Below are 13,528 nucleotides of genomic sequence, written 5' to 3'. Positions count from 1 at the left end.
CACTCATCCTTGGGTGTAAACATTATAGGAAGAAAGTAGTGACTGCTTGTCTGTCTCAGAGTGGGCAGAAGAAATGACAGATGCTACTAGAAAAGTCAGTGTTTCTGGTGAAGTCAATGACATGGTCAGCTGCCAACATGTATGTGCATTGACAAGACAAAGAGGTTGGAGTGGGAGAAACATAGTGACTTTCTGGAACACATTTGAGTTGCTACCCTTGGAGAGTTTCCTGAATGCCTAGGATATACTTTGACACTGGTTCTAGGGAAAGAGACCGGCGGCTAATTTCTAGCTGGAGTCTGGGGCCAAAAAAATGTAAGGCAAAAAGGGCTTATTTGATGAGACCTGCATCTTATAGCTTAAACAAGTGTGAGAAGACTGAACAGATATGCAGACTGAGGAGATGTAGGTTACCAAGTAGAAGTTAAACTGGGAGCACACAAGCCACAAATAATATCCAAACTAGAAAATCTCAGACATTTCCTTTTTTTTTTTTTAAGATTTTATTTATTTATTTGACAGAGACACAGCGAGAGAGGGAACACAAGCAGGGGGAGTGGGAGAGGGAGAAGCAGGCTTCCCGCAGAGCAGGGAGCCCGATGCGGGGCTCGATCCCAGGACCCCGGGATCATGACCTGAGCCGAAGGCAGACGCTTAACGACTGAGCCACCCAGGCACCCCTCAGACGTTTCCTTTTGCTAAAACTTCTCCTGCTCCTCCAGCTAGATCCATCCATCAAGCAAACCTCTAATTGATTGTCTGCCCCATGCCTACAACGATGCTGGACACTGTGGGTACAACAGGAAGCTAAGCTGACTTGTTTTTGTGGAGCTTGCAGGGAAGTTGGGGAGATTGGCATTAAAATGATGACCCAAACCAGGTGCTGGGGCTGGGAGGGAAATATGACCAAGAGAGCATAAAATGATTCCAGCCCAGTGAGTACCTGATAGAAATAAATAAACTATAAAGTCTTGAAACTATGAAAGTTCGTGTAGTAAGTGCCTTTTCAAATCAGAAACCCAGAAAGACTTATATTGAGATTCATTGAAATACACCTTTGGGAGCTTGGTCATCTCACTTAGCTGGAAAATTCATTCATGCCATATGCTTTGGTCCCCAGGGGGTAATGGCAATGGTATGATGCGTATGTGTGTAGCTTCCTGGTGGGGCGACCTGATAGTCCTATTGGGTTGAGGTAAACTACTCTCAGTAAACAACTTGAAGGTAAGAAGAAGACCTATAAAGTTTTATGATTTTTATTGATTTTGGCTCTCTCCGGGTAAAAAATGTATATGATGGAGAATCAGTTGCCTGCATCCTGCATTTTTACTCTTATCTTAAGAGAAAAAGCCAGTGATGTACTCCCTAAACAGCTCCCTCTTGCTATTTCTGATTTAAGTGTACATAGTCAGGTGCTGTTTTGTTTGCTTAAAGTATGAATCTTGGATTTTGTTGGGGAAGTCCTGTGTGATTCTGAAACATTAAGTCATGTATCCACCTAGCTGGAGGGCTTGGAAGCATCTGTAGATTTTACAGCCCAATTAGTAATTATGTAGATAGTAAAATCCCCTTCTGCCCCTCAGAAGTGGTTCTGATTTCTTATCCTGTTGCCTGGATTGATATTACACCTTCATGATAGGCTTAACTGGGATGAAATTAGAGAATTGCAATATGGAAGTATATAAATGCCTTTCTAAATTTTGGTGTAAGATTTCTTCTTTGAAAACCACTTGAGACCAGACACATTCTGTGCTCACTGGCATCACACAGTGGATAATGTTTCTAGACTGGTCTTCATCTTCATAATGTGACAAAGAGCCCCAAGGGGTTGTAGCTACAAGAAGGGCAGGAAGTTATCTATAGATACTTACATGTAGCTAATGTCTAATTCTTACAACTCTACCTTTTTGCTTCATATGTAATGACTTTTGGGACTTCACTCATCTTAGATTATCACTGATGCATAGATCCATATACTATCAACTGTTCTAGAGGCATAAAGAATTCTGTGTGTGGTTTCCAGATGATTATTTTAAGTGTTTATGTTAATATAAGTGATTTCAATACAATATTTTGGTACACTGCATTGCTTCAGATTACAATGTATAAAATATATTACTTCCAGATAAATACATATAATTAAAAGTAACTCATTTTTACATATTAAATGACCAAGAAAAGTTATCCCTATTTTGCTTTTAAACTTCCTTTTCCTTGTTTTATCTACATTTCTAAAAATACATAAAATGTAAACTTATGAATTATACAAAAAGCTTATAGTACACTCTTTAATTACACCTTAAGAGCACAGTAAAAGTGAAAATTAGCATTTTATAATACAATGTGTGACAATAAAAGTATAGAATCATATTTGCTCTACTGCTTAGAAAAAACAACAAAAACAAGAGGCTAGAAGGATACAGTTCTTTAAAGAAAATACCAGATAAACAGATTCCTGTAGCGTTCTAGTCATCCCCATTACTGTTGAGTACACAGAAGATTTGACAGTTTTTTTACAGAGAAAATATAAGGATAGTTTCAGTTTGACACGCTGTCATGGGGATAATATAAATAATTTCAAAAGCTTTTACAAGAAAGGACAAGCAATCCAATTTGTTTATTTATATACATAAATCCAGCATTATCTGGAAAGAAAGACCCAGTCCTGACACTAATTCTCAATGTCTCTGAATTGTTTTAACTTCTCTGCTCCCATTGCTATGTCCTAGTGGGGAGGTCATTACCTAGAGCCTCCCCTCACCCACTGCCCTCCCCATGTGTATTAGACCTCAGATATGCTCTTATCTCTCAGCTCTGACTCCAAGTCCTTTATGATACAGTTCTCCTTAACCCTTCAATCTGAAATACATGGCCTTTCAAACTGTCCATTTTATGTTCCTTATATGACTTACCTCACTACCACATTCAATTAAAGGACTGTGTACTTAGCGCTGGGTACTACACTGAAAAATATATTTTTTTAATTGCTATCTTTTTTTTCCCCTCATAACATGTTATGGACTGAATTGTGTTCCTTGCTCCCCCCTCCCCCCCGCAATTCATGTGTTGAAGGTCCAACTCCCCGGTGTCTCAGAATGAAATTGTATTTGGAGATGAGGTCCTTAAAGATGTAGTTAGGTTAAAATGAGGCTCTTAGGGGGAGGCTGTAATCTAATATGACTGGTGTCCTATTAAGAAAAAGGAGAGCCTTTTCCGTCTGGGCTGCCGACATGCCATCCAGACTGAGGAAGACCCGGAAACTTCGGGGCCACGTAAGCCACGGCCACGGCCGCATCGGCAAGCCCCGGAAGCAGCCAGGAGGCCTGCTGGTGGCATACATCACCACAGGAAACTTCGACACATGTCACCCAGGTTACTATGGAAAAGTTGGTATGAGACATTACCACTTAAAGAGGAACCAGAGCTTCTGCCCAACTGTCAACCTTGATAAACTGTGGACCTTGGTCAGTGAGCAGACACGGGTAAATGCTGCCAAAAACAAGACTGGAGCTGCTCCTATCCTTGATGTGGTGCGATTGGGCTACTACAAAGTTTTGGGAAAGGGAAAACTCCCAAAACAGCCTGTCATCGTGAAGGCCAAGTTCTTCAGTAGAAGAGCAGAGGAGAAGATTAAGGGTGTTGGGGGTGCCTGCGTTCTAGTAGCTTGAAGCCACATTTGGGGGGGTTCATTAAATACTAACAAGTGCTAAAAAAAAAAAAAAAAAAAAGAAAAGAAAAAGGAGAGACGCCAGGAATGTGTGCACATAGAGAAAAGGCCATGTGAGAAGGTAGCTATCCACAAACCAGGAAGAGAGGCCTTGGGAGAAACCAACCCTGCCAATACCTTGGTCTTGACCTTCCAGCTTCCAGAACTGTGAGAAAATAAATTTCTGTTGTTGAAGTCACCAGACTATGGTATTTTGTTATGGCGGCCCTAGCAAAGCAATACACAAGTGTATTTAGCAGGTGCGAGAAGAAACCGGTAACATGGTAAAAACACCAATTTGCCCTAAAATTAAATTGTTAATACAGAAAACATAAGAGCTGTTATAAAAGTGGATTTTGAAGAAATCTGCCCTCATGTCCTTTTCTCTACCTTTCTAAATCTAGCGCAGCTCAGTTCTCATCACCATTAAATCTTCCTTGCTGTTCTAGGTGCCTAGCTCCTTTCTCTGAACCTCTTTGAGCATCTGTTATTTCCTAGACCACTGAAAAGAAGTATATTTAATACCAGAACCTTGTTCTTATTCTAAATTCTATATTTAAAGCAAATATAAGTGCACCTCTCCATCGGAAGCTGTGGTAAAAAGAAGGTAGACAGAGCCCCTGTCTGCTGGCTCAGTCCACCACCCATCTTTCCCTTCTTCCCCACTCACAGCACTGAGTGACACCTGGGACACCACAACATGAGACACGGGCTTCAGACGCCCTGAATTACATCACACTTCATTATTTTCTTAGAATGTTCTCATGAGACAAGATCTCTTATATTAGAACTGAGGCTATGCCACACACTTAAAAAAAACACTTCCTACATTAGAATGATAGACAAGGACAGGAACTAATAGTACAGTTTAGCGGGGTAGGATCTTTAAATTGCTTGTCAAATGAATTTGAACCCCATTAATTTTTCTGAATTACACAAGAAATCTTCCACCCAGTCTGAGAATCTAAGAACGCAAACAGAATGGGGTTCTGTTTGGAGTTGATACGTTTTGGCTTCCTGGCTAAGTTGCACATGGGTGTCCAGTCAAGTCCAGCTCCAGGATATTTCTTTAGCTCGAGCCACTGGAGTGATGATATCTCATTTTGTGCAGTTTCTTCCCTGAGACACTTCCAGAGCCCCGTTCCGAATATCAACATTTTGTCCTCAAGACTTTCATTCCCTGTTTTTGTGTAGAAATCTCTGAGGTCTAAATAAGTTGGGATTATCCCAAATAGGTCTGTACAAAATAGACAAAAGTAAAATTTTAAAAGGAAGTCATTTTATCACTTTTACCTTTGCTGCCAACTTCATAATAATTTTGTTTTGCATGAAATGTCTTGTTCAAGTTCGGCATATCCGTTATAGAGTTTATAAACACACACAGTATGTATATACATATTATATACATGTGTCATATATATATATGTAATTATGGAGATATATAATTATACACTATATAATTATTATGGATATAAAAGTCATATTTTTCTTTTAATTTGACAAGTTTGTTACTATAAAGATTTAGTATAATTATGCTTAATTTTCACTAAAATGACTTCTGAGTCATTAGTGAATAAAATATTTGAATGTTTATTTCAATTTTTAAAAAATGTTATGTCAAGGGGCACCTGGGTGGCTCAGTTGGTTAAGCATCTGCCTTCAGCTCGGGTCATGATCCCAGGGTCCTGGGATTAAGCCCCACTTCGGGCTCTCTACTCAACAGGGAGTCTGCTTCTCCCTCTCTCTCTGTCTGCCGCTCCCCCTGCTTGTGCTCTGTCAAATAAATAAATAAAATCTTTTAAAAAAATGTTATGTCAAGACTTCCACAAAATTCTCATAAGAATATTCCAAAATTGTGGTATAAATGAAAAGTAATCTCCTCAATCTCTGCTTTAAGCAAAATGAGCCAGAATGATGGGACTTTGAGCCACACCTCTCACTGTGGTGCAAACATATTTAGGAAATGGCCTTCATACATCATCACAGAGAGGAGCCAGGTTTCCAGAAGGCAGCCCTGATTGTAGGGTTCCCCACAGCTCCCAAATTGTTGTGCATCTAGTTCTCTCTTCTTCCTCCACCTTTTGTTAACAGGCCCCATATTTGTCTTATCCATGACAGTGAATGCCAGCATGTTTCCTAATACATCCTAGGCCATACACTGGGCACTCACTTGACTTTACAAAGTCATGAGCCTCTTTGTGTTATAGATGTCACCCCTCTGTCTAGGAGGAAAAAAATATTTCTCTTTGCACCTGATGCCACCCAGAGACCTACAAGTCATACTCAGTCCTCCAATAAATTTCGTTTTGCTCTCATAATCTTTTAAATGTAATTCATTGTTGCTAACATATAAAAATCAGAAGCTTCCACATGAAAAGCTGCGTTTCCAAGTTCTGTTTCATAACGGAAAGCGCGGACAACATAGGGACAGTCCCTATGTTTACTGGGCTGGGTTAGACAGAACAGACGGCCTCTTCCCAGTGTTTCAATGAGTACAATTCTCTCATTTTTGGTATTTTCCACTGCTCAGTGGGTGCTTGAGTTTGTGACCTCTGTTTAGATTAAACATGAATAATTTCTCCATTAATATCAAGCCTTGAATTACATACTTACTTAGCTTCAACAAGTGCCTCCATGCAAACAGCATTTCTTTATCAGTACCTGTGTTAACTCTGTTTGTTTGAACATGACTTAATATTCAGTATAGTCACAAGTGCCTGGGATCCTAGAACCCTTGGGATACTTGAGCTTGTACTCACTGAGAATAAATGCCATTAAATTTATACTGACCATATCTCTTTTTATACTGGGTTTAAAAAAGCTTAGTTTCATCAGTACGATCACCAGGTCTAGCGAATGGAGGCATCACTCTCACTGACAATAAGTTTTGCATTGGGACGGTCCAGGCACTGTGTTCCGCCACTTAGCTGGTTACAGAGATGGTGAAGATGCGGTTAGGTGCACAGAATAACATCACCTGCCTCCCTACCAGGCTGGAGCAGGAAACATCATTAAGATGAGATCTTGGATGAAGATGGAGAAGCTGTACAGGGAGCTGTATATAGAGCCCGCTGGGTGCATAAGGATGCAGTCTCTACCAGTTCACTAGAAACATCGAGCCCGGACCACATGGAGCATCTGCTTTCCATTAAACAAGATTTAAGGTATATTTCGTCTGTAATCACTAATGGGATATTCTTGGAGGAGCAGGTTTTATACTTCCAGGGGAGACTGAGTGGACAAGTGTGTCTAATTTGGGTGAGAAGTATGGGCAAGTCTACTTGCTCTAGCTTTAAGATAAACTGTGCAAACTAGTTCCAATTATTAAAATGCTAATAATTGAATCTTTATCTGATCTATGTTCATCCTGGAGCTAGTACTGATCTTTGGCAAATAATATGGACATGATTCATTGGGTACCCTCAAAAGCACAACAAGAGGGAAGGCCAAACACAAAGTAGATCTAGGTTTTGGAAGGATTACCTCCTCCTATGCATAGTCACTTCCCTATCTCAATACATTCCTGTCCACATACCTTCTGTGGAATCAGCTGTTCAAATTCTATTCTACATAAAAAAAAAAAAAAGCCACACACTCCTATTTTATGGAAACCTAGCATGTAAAATTTGATTTCACCAATATTGAAATGTAGAAGTGACTATTTATTCTAAAGAGTGATTCAATATAGAAATGCATTAATTACAGGGTTTCTCTCTCTACATACATATTCCTGGTTAAAGATGTGTTTCAGCCAGAAAGAGGATCTGAAACAAAGGGATCACTGTGGACAGAGAATGTTGTGTGTGAGTATGGAGAGCAGGTACAGATGCCAAAGGAGGGGCTGTGTGACTCACTGTCAGACCTTGACCCTGCTCAGCCTGTGGTCGGAGGACACCTCACTGAGGACACTATGCACCTGCTGTGCCGATTAGCGCAGGATTACAGCGGCTTCCTGGAGTGAAAGACATCCCTACTCCTTCACTGTTTAAAGATGCGAAGAGAAAAAGCCCCAAGAATTTCATTTTTTAACTTTTAATTGTGTGAAATGGAAGAAGAGTCAAACTACCGGAACTCTGTTTCTCTGCATTACGATTCCATAAAACCTATCTGCCTCGTCTACTGTCACGCATTTGCACGCTGCAGAGTCTGGCTTAAGTTTTAGTCAACTTTAAGATATCTACAAATGATGCTCTGTTTATTCTGTTTGTGGCCACACTGGCTTCCCTCGTCTATCGCCCAGCAAAATTCTAAGCTGCTGAATATAAAGCCACATCAACAGGTGGCTAAAGCTGCTCATAAGAGGAAGTTAAGTGAGTTTGTAGGACACTTTATAGCCAAATACATATTATTGCTGGGTTACCTGTTGTTTGGAATTTCTCTTTCTCTTCCCTTGCTTAGTCCATATAAGATGAAGGTTAATGGCATCATAGTTCAGTTATGAAAAATACTTACAAAATATGCCTTCAGTCTATGTAAATATTTCAGTAGAGGGTTTCAGAACAAAGTGAAATTAGATTAAAATAATATTAAAATAATGTAATACAGATTTTAAAGCACTTAAGATTCTTTTTAAAAAATATTTTATTTATTTATTTATTTGACAGAGAGATACATAGCGAGAGAGGGAACACAAGCAGGGGGAGTGGGAGAGGGAGAAGCAGGCTTCCCACCGAGCAGGGAGCCCGGTGCGGGGCTCGATCTCAGGACCCTGGGATCATGACCTGAGCCGAAGGCAGATGTTTAACCGACTGAGCCCCCAGGTGCCCAGCACTTAAAATATTCTAATGCCTTAGATTCCTAATGCCCCTACCCCACCATCAGTTGCTGTTTCAGGAGAGACTCATATGCTGACCAATGTGAAATAATCAAATGGAGAAAAGAGACATGTCTGAATATTTCATTTATGGGAGCTTCTGTGCAGGGTAAAATTTTACTGCCTTCAAATCTGACTGATTCCAGCCCAAAGTTTTCACCTGAAAGAAAAGCATTATTTTAATTTAATAAGAAAAATAATTATAACAATTATATTTGTAACCTGAAAGCATTTTACCTATTCTTGAATTTTGGCCTGAATTTCTGAATAGTATATCAAAACATAAAACTCCAAAATAGACATGTTGATACTGTTTCAAACCCTGAAAAAGAAATGAGACAAAGTGTCTATTGGCAAAATTGCTATCTTCAATTTACTTTATATTTGAACACTTAGAATTAGGGGAAAGTGATATAAATATAACCACACATTAATATGATCACAATAAAACAATTATTATACATTAGAGTTTCTTTCAAAATATAGGCATAACCTCTCACCCATTGGGATAGCCACTATCAAGAGGACAGAAAACAAGGGATGACGAGGATGTGGAGAAACGGAAACCTTTATGTACTGAAGGGAGGGTAAAATGGTTCAATCGCTGTGGAAAATAGTATGCAGATTCTTCAAACAATTTAAAAAAGAATTAGCATGTGGGTCCAACAATCCCACTGCTGGGTATGGATCCAAAAGAATCAAAAGTGGGGTCTGGAGATTTTTTTTTTAAGATTTTATTTATTTATTAGAGAGAGAGAGACAAAGAGAGCACAATCAGGGGGAGCGGCAGAAGGAGAGGGAGAAGCAGACTCCTTGCTGAGCAGGGGGAGTGGGAAAGGGAGAAGCTCTCCCAGCTCGGGGCTCCATCCCAGGACCCTGGGATCATGACCTGAGCCAAAGGCAGATGCTTAACCCACTGAGCCATCCAGGCGCCCCTGGAGGAGATATTTCCACACGCATGTTCATTGCAACATTATTCACAATCCAAGGGGTAGAAACAATTCAAATGTCTAATGACAGATGAATGGATAAACAACATGTGGTCTATACATACCGTAGAATGTTATGCAGCCTACAAAGGACAGGAACCCCATCACTTGCTGTGACACAGATAAACCTTGAGGACACTCTGCCACATGAAATAAACCGTCACAAAATGACAAGTACTGGATGTTTGTACTCACGTGAATTCTCTAAAGTGGTCGAAGTTAAAGAAACAAAATAGAAAGGTGGCTGCCAAGGACTGGGAGTAGGGGTAGGAGAATTAATGTTTAGCAGTCAAAACTAGGTTTCAGTTTTGCAAAAAGAAAAAGTTCTAGAGATCTATTGCACAATAATGTGAATATACTTAACACTACTGAGCTGTACACTTTAAATATTTAAGATCGTTATTTAATATTATGTTTTTATAACAATTAAAAATAATTTAAAAATGTATAGTCGTTACTTATAAGACAAGTGAAAATATTAGAAATATTTCACTACAAAATAAACACTATAATAATAATAATAATGGCTATGATGTGTGTAGCAATAATAATTACAATCACAAGTAGCTTTTGAATGTTTATCTGTTGCAGGCTCTTTATATATATTTTTTCTCTAACTCCTAATACAGAATTATAAGGTATATATAGTTATGCTTGTTTTACTGAAGAGAAAACTTTGCCTCAAGGACATTATAGGCCTTGCTCAAGGTGACAACTCGGAAGACACTTGAACTTGAACTTACCTGGCTCCAAAGGCCATGAGTTTGTATGAGCACATAATGAGTTTGATTATATTAGGTTTTGTTAATACTAATTTGTAATGTCCTTTTAATGGTTTCGAATTCATCCTTTAAACAGGATATCTTCATTTTTGAGATGATCTATACATCAGCTAGATGTCTTTTTTTTTTCTTTTCATTGTTGAAAACCAAAGCAAGTAACTCTGTACATCAGACTTCATCTTTTTCTCAAGGAATTTTAACATGACATCAAAGAATGGGATCAGTTATTGAAAACCTGACACTCAGAAATGCCACATTAAAAAGCCTTTCTAGACTGCTCAAATTGTAGATTCACCTCTCTGAGGACCTACTATCAAAATTAATAATGTTATTTGTGTTTTCTACTAAATCTTAGAAAATCTAGTAGCAAAAAGGAGGGTTGACGTCAATATATTTTATTTCCAGGTTTTCATGACGATGATGACCACTTGGATGAGGATGAAGATATGGATATTGACCACTTCTTTGCACTGGCATCTGGGGTGTGGGGGCTGTAATTAGCCTCACTCTAGAGAAGAAATGTAGAGATGCTTCAGTATTTTACCAGGGTCACACAAGGGACAAAACCAGTGCATGAATTCAAGTCTGAGGCTCCACAGCATTGGGACTTAACTCTTCGCTCCCTACACAATTGGCATCACAACATGCCCGAGAAATACGCCCGGACATGGTTGCAGGGCAGAGTTCAACTCCTCCCAAGCTTCCCTTATCACACCTGTTTTCACATCTTTCGAACAGAGCGATCTCTTCTAGTGAGCTGGTACCTTCTACTGTTTCCAGCTCATGAAATTTCTTTTTTTTTTTCTTTTTAAAGATTTTATGTATTTATTTGACAGAGAGAGAGACACCGAGAGCAGGAACAGAAGCAGGAGGAGGGGGAGAGGCAGAAGCAGGCCCCCCACTGAGCAGGGAGCCCGATGCGGGGCTCGATCCGAGGATGTGGGGATCATGACCTGAGCCGAAGGCAGACGCTTAACAACTGAGCCACCCCAGCGCCCCAGCTCGCGAAATTTCTTATATGACTTCATACTGCAAATGATCCTAAAAGTAAGTTGCCCAAACAAACTTGCTGACCGTGTTGTCTATATTAGAGTACAGTATAGTGTGAAAATGTGGACTTCCGTGCAGAATAGACTGACTCCATTCTCTAGCAAAAGAGAAATTGAGAACAAGCCATGAATACTGCATGAGAAACACAATGTTGCACACTGTAGAGCCATGAACATCATATCCAAGACTACAACTATCTGGATAAATAATAGCACTTATATTTTGATCACTGTACATTTTGCTTTTTATATCATGTATGAGGCAACCTATTATTTATCTTGGGAGAGTATCTAAAACTTGAGCTCATAGTAAATGATTTTGGGAGAGCCTGACTCTATCCAAAGGGAAATCAAATGATCTCTGTGATCAATTTGAAAAGTCAAATATAGAAATATAAATGCTAATAACACAATAGAGCTGATGAAACAGTGTGCTTGCAAATTTTATCCACTGAAATATGTGTTTCAGAGCCCACTATTCTCTTATAAGAAAGTATTCTATTTCATATCATTAGTGAGGTAGCAAGCATGTGGAAGTTTATGTTTTATTAATTTTCATTATTACTCTTATTTGAATTCAAAATACAAATTCTATCAGATAAGTTTGTTGAGGGAATAAATGCTTATACAGTAATGCATTATACTGAATACTCTTTGTTTTGCACACATTTTATCCAAATCATTTTTCACTGTGTTGTGCTCATCTGATGGTGTTCTGAATTTGGTATTCCGTATTCTAGTCATTTTTGTCATCTGCCATAATTTTATATTTATTGATTACCTCAGGATCTTGGCAGTATTATATATTTCTGAAATATATTCAGATATCTCATCGAATTAAAACAAAAATAAAACCCTCTTGATGTGTTAATCACACCCCCACACACCCAGCTTATAGTATTCAGTGCTGTTCGGACTTTTAAAAAATGTCCTCACAAATGCTAACATTGGTATTTAGCATCAGATAGTTGGCAGAAGAAATGCTAAGTACAGCGTGATCACATTTATATAATAATCAGCAGATCCATCAAATTTAAATCAAGATCAAAATAATAAATATATATAGGTGTGTGTGGAGGAGGAACGAGTCTATTTGCATGAAGAAAAATAATGCACATCAAAACACATGCTTCTGTTGGCAAAGAATATTCAGGAACACAAATGCATAGATCCCAGGAAAAAATAAACCCAATTGCCAATAAATATGGTACAAAGAAGAAAGGAAAAAATGAATTTGAAGAATGTTACATCTAACATGAAACTGCTAAAACATCTTTAGTATCTTTTGTTGTTGTAAATGCTAAGGGAATTTGCTTCCTGCAGTCTAATATCTAATATAAATTATAAGACATTTGATAGGTAAAAATGATTTTAAAAACTATGAAGTCTAAGAATGACAGTAGTATGGTAACCAGATAAACTGGTATTGTCCTTTTGAAAAGGGTTTTGGTAATCTGTATGAAAAACTCAAGAATCATTTTATCAGGTGACCCAGAAAGTTTGCTGCTTAGCATAGGGCTATAATTCAAAAGGAAGCAAACTGATGTATAAAGATGGCCATTTTAGCATTAGGAAGATATTCAATATCAGTATTATCTGTGCAGGCTGAAAGTGGCAAAGAATGGAGGTGTCCATCCCCAAGACAGCAGGTGGGTAAAATATGGGGGGTTCACACCATGGAGTATTATGTAACCAGTAGAAGCAACAAATTAGAAATACACCTGGCAGAGCAAGATGGCGGAGGAGTAGGAGACCTGGATTTCGTCTCCTCTCAGGAATTCAGCTGGGTAGGGATCAAACCATTCTGAACACCTACAAACTCAACAGGAGATCGAAGAAAAGAAGAGCAACAACTCTCTCATCAGAAAAGCGACCACTTTCTGGAAGGTAGGACGTCTGGAGAAGTGAATCCGAGTCGATAATTGGGAGGATAGACGGCGGGGGAGGGGCCTCCGTCGGCCGCTTTTGGCAACTGATAGAGCCACGGAGCACAAAATCGGAACTTTTAAAAGTCTGCTCCGCCGAGGGACGTCACTCTGGTGGCTAAGCGGGGGGTGGAACCCTCCGGGACAGTGTGGTCTCAGGACCCTCGGGGTCACAGAAAGACCGGGGGTGCCTGAGTGTGGCAGAGCTCCCAGGTAACGGAGCGGGGAAGCCGGCTGCAGAGGCGGAGCCCAGGCGCGGGCTCT

General features: G+C 39.4%; 1 protein-coding gene and 1 pseudogene across 1 annotated transcript in view; one reads left to right on the top strand and one right to left on the bottom strand.

The window, feature by feature from the left end:
• ANXA1 (annexin A1) overlaps positions 1 to 13,528 on the bottom strand; it is a 403,624-nt gene that overhangs the window by 80,431 nt on the left and 309,665 nt on the right. The gene's annotated exons all lie outside the window — the stretch shown is intronic.
• On the top strand, positions 3,138 to 3,881 carry LOC102738099 (large ribosomal subunit protein uL15 pseudogene; annotated as a pseudogene).

Source organism: Leptonychotes weddellii, chromosome 14, assembly GCF_054177405.1.
Source record: "Leptonychotes weddellii isolate Sample4059 chromosome 14, ASM5417740v2, whole genome shotgun sequence".
Classification (NCBI taxonomy): domain Eukaryota; kingdom Metazoa; phylum Chordata; class Mammalia; order Carnivora; family Phocidae; genus Leptonychotes; species Leptonychotes weddellii.
This window is presented reverse-complemented; position numbering and strand designations above follow the sequence as displayed.